At 39.3% G+C, this 11,834-nt stretch overlaps 1 protein-coding gene across 10 annotated transcripts in view; it reads left to right on the top strand.

Annotated features, from left to right (window-relative positions):
* The first annotated feature begins 110 nt into the window (after positions 1-110).
* Positions 111-11,834, top strand: part of CLOCK (clock circadian regulator) — a 61,404-nt gene continuing 49,680 nt past the window's right edge. For 6 of the 10 annotated variants that reach the window (XM_005517708.3, XM_005517709.3, XM_014261189.2 and 3 more), the window contains exons 1-2: positions 111-229; positions 10,205-10,306. The gene's annotated coding sequence lies outside the window, so the exon portion shown is untranslated. The remainder of the gene's footprint in view (positions 230-10,204; positions 10,307-11,834) is intronic. The other 4 variants (XM_014261223.2, XM_088056039.1, XM_014261194.2 and 1 more) reach the window with 3 other exon arrangements.

Here is an 11,834-nt window from a genome sequence, read left to right as displayed (position 1 = left end):
CGCGGTGGCGCGAGGCGCCGCGGCGGCCGGCGGCGGGGGGGGCTCGGCGGCGCAGGCGCGGTGGAGTCGGGGGGACTCCCGGGCCCGGGTGCTGCTGTGCCGCCGCCGGAGGAGCAGGAGCGGGAGGAGGTTCAGCCAGGCAGTGCCGGCGGGCGGCGGGCGCGGGGCTGCGCGCGGCGAGCGACGCTCGCCGGGGCAACGCAGGCGGGCAGCGGCAGCGCGGGGCCAGGTGAGCAGCGAGCGCGGCGCGGGGCGGTGCGGGCGGACCCGCCGGGCCCCGGTGTGCGGTGGCGAGGGGAAGGCGGGGGCACGGCGCGGAGGGGAGCGGTGGAAGTTTGACAGCGCCGGCGTGTCTCCCGCTCTGAACCGGGGGGCGGGAGTGTGGCGGCTGCCCTTGGGCGGGCACGGCCGCGGCCGGGGGCGGGGGGCGCTCGCGGGGCGCCCGCTAGGCCCGGTGACCCACTTTGCTCCTGTCACAACTCCCGGGCGCGTCGGGAGCGCTGCCCGCCTGGCTTCGCGCCCGCGAACCGGGCAGGGCGGGCGCGGGACTCCCCGGCATCCGCGGGGCCGGGCCGCGCCGGACCGAGCCGAGCTGCGGGCGGGACCTCCGCCCGCCGCCGCTCCGTGGGGCGGCTCGTCCCGCGGGCTCTGGGGAGACGCGCCCGGCCCCGCCGGCCCACGCGCGGGGGAGGTTTCCGCGGCGGCCCTGCGGAGCGCGGGTGTTCGTACGGCGGGCGGGCGGCGGTCGGTGGCCGCTCGGCCCCGGGCCCTCCCCGCGGCGGGACAGTTCTGTGGGGCCTCGGGCTCCGGGCGGTGGCGAGAGCGTGCCCCGCTCTCCCTGCGGCAGGTGGGCTGGAGCTGCGGGGTTGCGTATGCGCTTCGTAGGCTTCTTTTTCCTCCCCCCCCCCACCTTTTTTTTTTTTTTTTTTTTTTTTTGTTTGTTTGTTTGTTTGTTTCCGATAACTTTATTGCGATAACTGCAGCATGCTCACTCGTTAAACCTGAGCTATCCTCAGTAGCCCCCGGTCCTTTTTCGAGTTACTGCGGCCTTAAAGTCTCTGTGTTAAATACTCCGTGCATACAGGTGTGAAATATGACCAACGAGGGACTGGAAATCCGTGGTACTTCCAATTTTATTTTTGGGTTAAGGTGGATCAGGATTTCTGGTTGGTTTCACTTTCAAATTCCAGCTGCTTTAGGCCTCGATATAAATTGGAAATGTTAGGTTTTTTCCCATGAGGAGGAGTGCTTGTGAACTAATCAGACATATTAGGAGTGAGATTTTTGTAAGGCCTTTGTTTTCATGTGCTGGTGAGAGTTAACCTACCAAGAGGCACAGGGAAGGTCAGGTATGGTTTGGGTGGAATATGAAACTCCATGTAGAGGCAGAGTGGCCGATCACAGAACCTGATCCTCTAATTCCTTAAAGTAGGTATTTTTTCTTAAATGACTTCTTAAATGACTGGTTGACAAGTAGTGCTTTCGGTGGCAGTATTGGCTGGACCTGGCCTGCCTCAGATCTGCAACAGCACAACGGTTTGTGGAATTGTGTCCTGTAACTAGCTTGAGGAAATGATCCAGGGTAAAATTAACTACCTTGGTTTTGTGTTTTTGTTTTTCCTTTTTAATGTGGTTATATTTAACCTATATAATTTCTCTGGCTAACAGGTGTGTCAGGAGGCAAGAGGATTGTTTAAACAAATACCCTAGTGAAAGAAGTACTTTAGAAATACACCTCGTCCGTGGTAGTCCTGGAAAAGTTCAGTATGAACAGTTGCAGTTGTTTCACAATATTCAGTTTTACAGAAACAATATTGACTTTGTTTATAAATATCTGTGGGGTTTGGGCCTGTTACTTGAAATTGGACAGTATTTGATTGTTGTAATAGAGGATTCTACTTGAAAGTAACTCTGTGATTTAATTTTTTTAAATTGAACTCTTAATTTTCATATATATCCACTTAAGACACTTCCTTAAACTCATTACAAACACTGCTTTCAGATTACCAGACATAATGTACATGGTTTAGGTTCTTTTTGTAGAATATGGCAATTTTGTCTGAGAATTTTGTTGGTAAGGCAAGGGTTACTGCTTCTTAACAAACAATTCAAACAGGGAAAAAAACCCCAAACTTCCGGGTTGATATTTAATAGTTTAAGGTGCCATTCAGCCATGTCTTGTTTTTTATTTCTTCCGCTTCACGTTCTTACATGGAAAAGTTTAACATGTTTAGGCAAAATAAAAGAACATGAGGAAAGCAGAGTGTTTTCATTACTAATGCTCTTCTACAGACCCCAAGACTTCTGCTGTAGCTCACTTTACTCTCTTTGTACTAAGCAATTTAAAACTGAGTGGTAATTACCTTAAATTTAATTTGTAGTGTTGGTTAATTAGCTTCTTAGTATAGAATTTCACAGAAGTCATGAATCTTCATGGTTGGATTGGTCTTGCAAAAGAAATTGTTGCTTTTAAGAGCTTTGTGCTTTTGCTTTTTTTCCCCTCGGTTAAATTTCTGCAAAAAGTTGAAGATATAAAATAGTAGTAGAGATATTGGCCCTACCTTCTCCACATGTTCTTTATATGAAATATTTTTATCAACTTGGAAAGTTAAGAATTTTTTATTATAAGCTAATAAACTTGTGTTGAAAATAGTTGTGAATCAAAAATGCAGTTTTCTTCACTAGGTAATTCCCTCATTTGAAAGCAGCTTCTTATTTTATCTACGCTTTACTTCAGGAGATACATATAATTTGTTGTCAGTGTCTCATGGTTTCAGCTTAGTTTTATAGATGAAGACTATGGATAGCTCTCCTCTTAGAGTAGAAAATTAGTATCCTAATACAGTATTTAATGCAAAATACAAAATATAATTCAGAAAAAATGGAATTACAGCTGAAAGGTGCCTGTTCATGTTGTAATGGGTTAGTTTTTCTGGAGTCAAAGACTTTGGTAGATATCTGAAGTGAATCAAATTTCAATTTAGCGTTTCAGCCTTTTTAAAGTACTAGCTTCCCTATGAGTGCTACAAACTGTGAAGGCCAAATGAGAAAGCAGATGTAGAACTGTTTCTGAGGAATGGTGATTTTAATAGGTAGTGGCATAGCAAAGTCAGTAGTGATTGTTCTTGCCATTCTTACTTTCTGTTTATTTACTTTGCAAAGTATTTTTAACCTTTCAGTGTTAATGAACTGGCTCACCACTGAAGGGGTGGCACAAGACCAGGCGAGTCACCAGGCTGTTGGGAGAACAGAGTAGCTTTATCTCTAGAGGAGAAAAGAAGTGTGAGGCTACGGATAGTGACCAAACCATTCAACTGTTTCTCTCATCTTAAGCTAATACTGAATTATTGTTAGTAGCATTGGCATTAATATTTTGGATTTAGTGGTCTTTCAGAATAAAAGGATGTGTTGGAAGCACACCTTCTGTCCCTTAGCAGAATCTGAAATAAAAGATCTCAGTGTCTATCTGTAACTCTGGCACAAGCAAATTTGTCTATATCCATTAGGAAGGTATCTGATTCGCTTCTCTGGATGGTCCACCTGGGGAAGGGAACTTCCTAGTAGATTATTTTGTTAACTCGGTGGGAATCTGTAATAATTTGAAACTCTGACAGACATTACACTGTTTATTTGTTGTAGGACTTAAAAAGATGTGAAATGCAAAATCACGGAAGAGAAAGAAGACTCAGGGTTAATGCAGCTGCCCTGAAGGATTGAATTCTCTATCCCTACTACTGCCACAAAATTCCTTTGTCATGTAAAAGCCACTTCAATTTTGGCATACCTCACCCCTGAGTGTTTAAATTTATAGTCTTAGTCTTCTCTTACCATACATTTTGTATATATTATAAATTCTTTATTATAGCCACTTCTAGAATATATAATCATATACATAAAACGTTTTGGTCCCATGTGGTTGTCATATATTTAATATTATGTGGAAATAACAAGGCTTCACACATTCTTTCAACAGTTTAGAGCTGCAGACTTTCCAACTCTTGGACTCTTTCCAACTATTACATTTTGTCATTAAAATCACTGAATAAGTTTCCTTATTCTGTACTAATGTTCTGAATTATATTATGAAATCATCACTAATAGTATTAATATTTTATTAAATATAGATCCTTAAAAATTAGTTATATATATGAAATTCAAGGCTGATAATGACTTAGAGTGTGATGCCTTGAAGCTTAGTAGATACTATAGGCATTCCTCATATTCATGATTAAATCGTAGCCAAATTAGGCATAAATGTGCCTACTTCAGTGTTTTGTTCTTAAAACTGTACGTTTGATAATCTCAGAGTGTGTGAGAAGGCTTCAGTTTTGAAGCTAATGTCATTTTACCAATAGTGACAGCCTAGTACCACAAGATAAATGGTGTTAGACTATTATCCTGTTGTTAAAACACAAGAAAGCACTTGGAATAAGACATATCCAATTAAAGTGGATTTTCAAAATATATATATGTGACATCATTCTTCTGTAGAGGTCCTTCTAGAGTTCCACTAAAAAGGATATTTGCAGGTGATAATCTGAGATGGTTTTTGATGTATGTTATTTTGGTATATGGCCAGATCCATAAAATAATATGGAAGAGTCAAAATTTATTTAGGTGGATTTTGTGTGTCCAGGCCCAAATAAAATTTGTGTCCATGTTAGGGGTTTCTAGGTTTTCACTAGTAAGGTTTTCCAAAGTAGAACACTGAAGTTTTGTTCTCATTCACATCTTCTAGAATCTTATCACAATTGAGCATCTTGGCATCTGAATCTGTTTACTATTCATAAATTAGGCAATCTGTAAATTAGGCCTTCACTTGTTCAAAGGCATGTTCAAACCACACCTCAGGCACACCTATGGAATTGGACTTGGACCAAAACCCTGTGGTGACTCTCCCTTTTGTTCAGAAGCACAGAGGAGTGAGGAGGAAGAGGTTTTGTTTGTGTCTCCTTTAAAAAAAGAAACACCCAAAGTAAACAACAAGCCAACAAAACTCCAAAGCCTAGAACCTCACTTTTCCTTGCAGACAAGATGATTAAAGTCTAATTGGGCTAAAGAGATCTACGTGGTCAGTTGTTTTCTTGGAGGAAAAGGAGATGGTATATATACCTGTATTCTGGCCTGTGTTCCATTTAAAAAGTTTGAATGCCATTACAAATGAACCCAGGACTTCTGTCTGTTGTTTGCTGCCCTTCAACCTATAGAGGCATTTATACTTCTTGTGCTGCTCTGTCCAGTAAAGCTTTACTTTTTATTTTTGCTTCCATATTCTGAAAATTGCCACTGAAATGAAAAGTTAGGAGTTGATGCATCTTCCCAGTCCTGCTGGACAAAATGAGAACACATCTTTTTCCCCCTGCTGGTGTATTAAAAGAATATATTACTCCTGCTTTGATGGGAAGAGCTTAGATATATGTACTACAAGGAGAGGGACCAGGATTGAGTACTAACCTTACTTACGTCCTAGGCCTTCAGAAACAGGTGACGGCAAAATGCTGCGTTACTTAAGTAGTTTGCACCTCTGTTAACTTTTGAAAAGTCTTACTGAATGATGTAACTCTCCCTGGCTTTGGTACTTAAGAATTGTGGATCCTTTTGAATGGAATCCCCTTTTTGTGCCCTGTTTTAGTGAAAGTTGTGCTGCCTATTACAGCCAGAACAGGCCACAGAACTTACTAACCATGTTGCATAGTAGTGGTCTTGCTGCGAGACACTTGGAAAAGGAGGAATATGTGGGAATGGGCTGATCATCCAGCATGATGTCAGAATTTCAAGTGCTTTATGGTAGGGAGTAGTATTGCTAGTGGCCTCATCTACAAGAGTTTTTAGCTTGCAGCGACACAAGTTTGTGAGTGTATCTCCATTGCTTACAGAAGAATGATCCCAGATCCCGTAAACATGTCATTATCTGCTGAACTGGTAGATCTCCAGAAAGTTTCATCACTTTCTTCATTGGGGCAAATATTTCTGAACGTAGAGGAGCCAGGCTGGCCTGTAAGAAGTGGCTCTTGTGGGAGGTTATTGTTTGAGTTTCCTAATGTACTTTAGAAACACTGAGGAAATATATACTTTTACATCTTAAATTATGATCTTAATGATATGAGATACTAAGCTGCCTAATAAAAAAGATACTTCAAAACACATTAATACAGCTAATTTAATATTTCAAATTCTGAGAATCCTGCTGCTGTTATAAATAAAACATAAGTCTCCATTTTTATAGTTGAGTAAAGTTTTTAATGAAGTAGTTAATAATAGTTTCTGGCATTTAGGAATATTTGAAGTGTTTGGTGGCTATTTCATTGCATATGTAATGCAATGGCAGTGACTGCCTGATGAGTTTTGGCTATTACTGATATGGACCCTGGCAGAACAATGTTCCAAGAGTTTAGAGGTTGCTTTTGAGAAGATGGTTGTGAATACAGAGAAGGTAGACTCCTGCTGGTGTGCTAAGGTAGAAGGTATGTAATTTTTCAGATTACTATTGCTAGAGAAATGTTAAATGCTTGGATTTTCACCAGTCATCCAAAAGCTGTAAGATACATTAGGAGAGTAACCTGTCTCGTTTCATGTGGTAACTTTCCTAGACCTTAGTTCCCCAAAGCTTAATTTGAAACCTACAGTGTGAAGTTGTAGAAAGATAAAAAATATTTTGTCAAAATCTGCTTATTTCCTTGGCTCAGTAAACAAGTAGGATTTTTTTCTCAATTAAAATCTGTAGACAGTTGCCTTTTTTAAACCTGATTTCCTAAGAAAATGGGATTTATGCTTTTTCCTTGTTTTCTCTCATTCTTTCCTTACATATTCACCAGTAACTTTTGAAATCGTTGATCAGTTGTAACCATGTTTGTAGGAGGGATGGAAATCAGACTGTAATGTTACCGCAGGTTTTGGGAAAATGGGTAGAAGCTGGGTAGAGAGAAATGTGTTCCTGCTCTTTCTTGAGAGAAAATGCAATAGGATTTTGGTACTGACCTGTTTTTTTCAGCATGCACCGGGTCTGTGTTGGATAGGAGAACAGAGTTGTATGTATCGTCAGGGCTTGAGGAGACAGGAAGAATATTGGGCTATTTTGGAAAGGGATGGGGACCAAAAATATAGTAGTGTAACATTATAGCAAAATAATAATAAAAAATAATATTTTTCTGTCAGCTTAAGAACAGAGGACAGTATTTCCCAAATTGGATTTCCAATAAGCCCACTCCTCTGTCTTGTAACATGGAGTTGAAAAGCAGGAGCTGAATTTACATCTAGAATGGCATTTCTTGCCTTCTTTCCTGTCTGGCCTTTGCATTACCTATTTATCATAATACACAGCAGACTGAAAACTACCTCATTATGTTCAACTTAAAGATTTTTATCAAATCTCAGAAGAGAAATGTAGGGTGTCCTGCTGGTTGGTTTAGAAAAACTTCGTAATGGTAAAAGTGATGAAAACTATTCGCTTGTGCTGCTTTCATTTCTAGACAATTCTCTGCTGTATAGTATGAAATATACTTGTCAAGCCTTCAGTAACTGACATAATCCTCACAAATTTTAATTTATTGATTTCAAGTATTAAAACAGTTCATTTTTAAAATACAGCAGACTGCAAAATAAGTGTTTTGGACTAGTGCTTATTTTAAAGTAGTTTTCATAGTAACAACAAATACTCTAAAGGAAACAGGGTTTTCCTCTACTGTGAGTAGAAAAGCAAGTAGCAGCATGAATCACAGCTTCCAAGAACTGTCAGAGCAGGAATGCAGATTCTCTCTCTCTCACACACACACATACACACACACACACACACTTTCCTGTCACTTTTAATTTAGTAATGTGATTTAATAAAGTTTTCTTGCCATCCATAGCAGCAACATCCATTATGTGTAATCAAGTTACTACTAGCAGTTGTGTATTTGAGAACTGCAGTTTAGAGCTAGTATGGTAGTTCCACTGATAGTTCCTTAACTGCTCACCAATTTAACATACAATATATTTTTCTGGAAATGTTTTTGTTATGAAAGTGTTCTACTTCAGTTTTTTATATAGTCTTTTTTTCCAGCCCAGAAGCTTTAGCTAAACATTTTGTGCTGCCCTAGAGCTTTTCATGATGTTTCATAGATAACAAGATAGGGTTTCAGCCTTGAGAAGCTTGTGAGCTGAATTTCACTGACATAGAAAATGATGACAGTGACTTCAGAAAGGGGGACAAGGATTCAAATTAATAAGCGAGTGAATTAAACAAGTTCTCATTTCTAAGAACATGATAAGATAGATCAGCAACAAGTAATATGAGAATATAGAAGCAAAAGACAGCATAAAGCAAGCCCAAATAATATACAGATTAGTAGGAAAAGAAGCAAAGTACTTTGCAGGATCTGGGAAGCATAATGAAAATCTGAATCAAGAGGAAGAATAACTAGAAGGTTTTATGAAATAGGGCAGGAAAAAGATATATAGAAACTTAAAAATTATATTGATGGATTTAGCTTTTCTGAAGAAAAAAATGAGACAGGAAAAGGATTTGAGAGTATACTGTTTTGCTCAGTTTGGCAGGGAGTTTAGGATACAAATTCTGGTACTAAGATTTTTTTTTTTAACTCTTAAATTTAGCTGTCGCTCAAACTTGATTTTAAAGTGAGCAGCAAAACAACAGGCAGCTGTGCCTGAAAATTTAATCTCAGGCATTCCTGTTGCTCTGTTGTCACCTTCTATTACATGCAATTTTTTCTACAAGTTGGAGGATTTCATATTAATTTCAGTACAATTGAGGGTGGGACTATAGAAGTTTTTTAACATCAATGATAATTGACATACTACCATTTTATCTAAATAAAAAGGATCACAAACTTTTTTCACTAAAATAACTGAAATTGCTTTACCAAATTATTTTAGTTAAATTCGTACTGCCTTTATAGAGACAATTAAATTTATGATTGGTTTAGACTGATTTGAATTAAACTTTGTGTTGCCAACATAAGAAATGAAAAATAATCTTGAATAAACTGGCATAGTTTTTTTTTTAAAATGCACCTAATCTTCCTGTATATCTCTGTAGAATATAGTTTGCCATTTCTTATCTGCATACTGGTATTTGATTCAGATCATTGATTTCTAACTTTAGAATATTTTATTTGACCACTTAGAAAAATAAATGCGTAGGTGATAATGGTCTGCATTTCTTATCCCATTAGACTTGGCAGTAGATCTTCCTCAAACACTGGCATTGTTCTTCACCAGGCTGACAGCTTCTTCTTTCTGTGTTACATATACTGGAGGACAAGGTGGTAAATATCAGAGGTTTAGAAGTTACTTTGTTTTGGTTATTTTATGTCAAAGGAAATCTGCCTATCCTTTCGTACAATGGGAGGGAATAGATTTACGTGTGCCTTAAAGGAGATACTTTGCTGCATGGGGGTGCTGAATAGAAGATATTAACAGTGGTTAAATAGGAGTAGTTTTTTCCAGCAGCATTATCATCAGTTAGACGATATTACCAAGTTGGTGCATGTGTATTTAAAACACAGCATGGTGTGTAGGAATAAAGAATTTATGATCTGTAGCAGGTGGAGAGCTGATTCTTCATTGAATAAGTAGAGTATTTATATAATTATAGAAATCTCTGTTGTATAGTTAGCTTTTGCCAGCACATCTTACTGAAATTGTTGGGTTTTTTTAATGAGGGGAGTTTGGTTAGTGAGAGGAGTCTAGTGGTGTTGCATGCCATGTTCTCTGAGAGTTTCAGGTTGTGTTCTGGGGTAGTTCACATGTCCTGTTTGAACTATAGTCCACACAGTTAAAATTTCATTTATGCATTTTATTTCTAGAAGTTTGCATAGTGTATTATTGATGTTCTCCAAGGTCATAATGCAGTCCAAAGCAATTACAATGCAATAATTGTAATATTAATGTTTTGTATACATTGTTTCATCTGTAAATTTCATATTACCATTGGGCTATTGCATTTGTCTCGCAGGTTTGGATTTCAGAGCTGTCTTAGGTGGTGTGCAATGCTGAAGTTCTCCTTCATGAGTATTTACATCGTTCTATTGACTAGAAAAATTGGAAAGTGAAATTGTGGACAATTTAAGGATGCATATAAAATGGCTGAAATGGCAGGAGAGAAAACAGAAATAATCAAGGGCTCATCCCCAAAATTTTTTTTTTTGACAGATGAATTTTCATTAAACTGGATTTTATTTTTTTTTTTTCTGTTTTTCAGAAGATTGTGCCAAAGAAGACTTTTATCCAGATGACATCACATTTGGACTGCTAATGCTACCCACCCACTCTACAAGGCACAATGTATTTCTAGGTAATTTAAGTAAGTATGTAGATTTTATTGCTACTAGAACAGTAATGCTTTAAACAGAAACATCTCTTTTTCAACCTCAGGCAAGGCAGACATTCCACTTCAATTTGGGATTCAAATTAATGGTGTGTGTGGGCAAGAATAAACTTCAAATAAGCTTTTTATAAGCTTTTATCCTGTACACTGGAGCATGGAATGAAACAGCTAAGCTGTACCTGAGCTGCCTTGGAAACTAGAAGGAAGAAAAAACCCAGAGCTTATGAAGGCACTGTCCCCAGCAATGCAGTCTGCTAAGGTGGCCCCGTGGTTTCTGGAGACTAAACTAATATCTCTCCCAGGGACGTCTTGCAGTGAATGAGTGCGTGTACTGGCATGCTCACTGCTTTTCTGAGTGTTTGTTTGGGTTTTTTGTGTGGTGTGGATTGTTTTTGTTTTTGGTTGGTTTGGTTGTTTTTTTTGTTGTTGTTGTTTTGGATTTTTTTTTTTTTTTTTTTTTTTTTGCATCTTGTTGAGATGACTTAATACCCCATTCGTGTAAGGATATAGCAGAAGAATGTATCTTAATGGTTTCAAGTGCTACTATCTCTGTTCACATGTCACCTTATTTATGGAAGGGTTGCTTCTCCCTGCTTCCTTGATTGTACACTATGTACTGTCCAGCTGACAGTGGGCCAGGAGGTGCAGATTTTCATCTTTTCAAGATTTGTCCATGTCATATCTTGCAGTAAGGTTGCTGATTGCTTTGTGCATCACACAGAGAGAAGCACAGAACAGCAGGGTCATTTGTTTATGGTTCATCTTTTGAGCAGCAAAGGAATTTTAATCCATGAGGATCATGGCCATGGCCCTCTGTAGACTTCATGTATGTGCTTTTATGTTTTATCTTTCTAAGTAGGTTTTATTTTTTAGATCTGGTTTTTTTTTAACTGGTTCAAAACATACGCTTTTATACTGAGTCAAGAAAACCCAAGAAATTGGTCCATTTATGTAGAACAGACATTGTGTCAATCTTGCTGAAATGGGGTTATTTTGTCCTGTTGGCAGAAAGCCTTCCTGTATTCCTAGTGGCTGATAATGCATTGGAGGTGCTTGGTCATGTGTAAAGCTTGGTTGTGAATGGAATTACAGGTAGCAGTGCTTGTAGCTAATGATGCTTGACACTTTCTGTTCCAGAACCTTGGTTTTAGTTGCTTATAATTTACTAAGACTTAAATGTCTGTTATGTTGCATTCACCTAAAATTCAACCAAATATCAGCTTGTGTCTGAGTTGAGAGGGAAGAACATACTGTTTTCTTGATGCAAAATGCAGTGAAAATCTTGCCACTGGAAAGATAAAGCACCTGCATGTGCTGGAGCAAGCACTCAAGATTTTAGGAGAAACAAATTGTTATGCGGCAGTATTTTTTTCTGCTAACCCACTTATATTAGGCAGAATGATGGATTTCTGAAAATACGTTTTGTACCAGTTCAGTGAATTTCCTAAATCCATTTCATCTGTCCAAATCAGATGAGGTAGATATATTCCAAATCCTTTTAGTC

This window comes from Pseudopodoces humilis, chromosome 6 (assembly GCF_049639895.1).
Source record: "Pseudopodoces humilis isolate 2021_Gansu_Grassland_sample_001 chromosome 6, ASM4963989v1, whole genome shotgun sequence".
Taxonomy (NCBI): domain Eukaryota; kingdom Metazoa; phylum Chordata; class Aves; order Passeriformes; family Paridae; genus Pseudopodoces; species Pseudopodoces humilis.
This window is presented reverse-complemented; position numbering and strand designations above follow the sequence as displayed.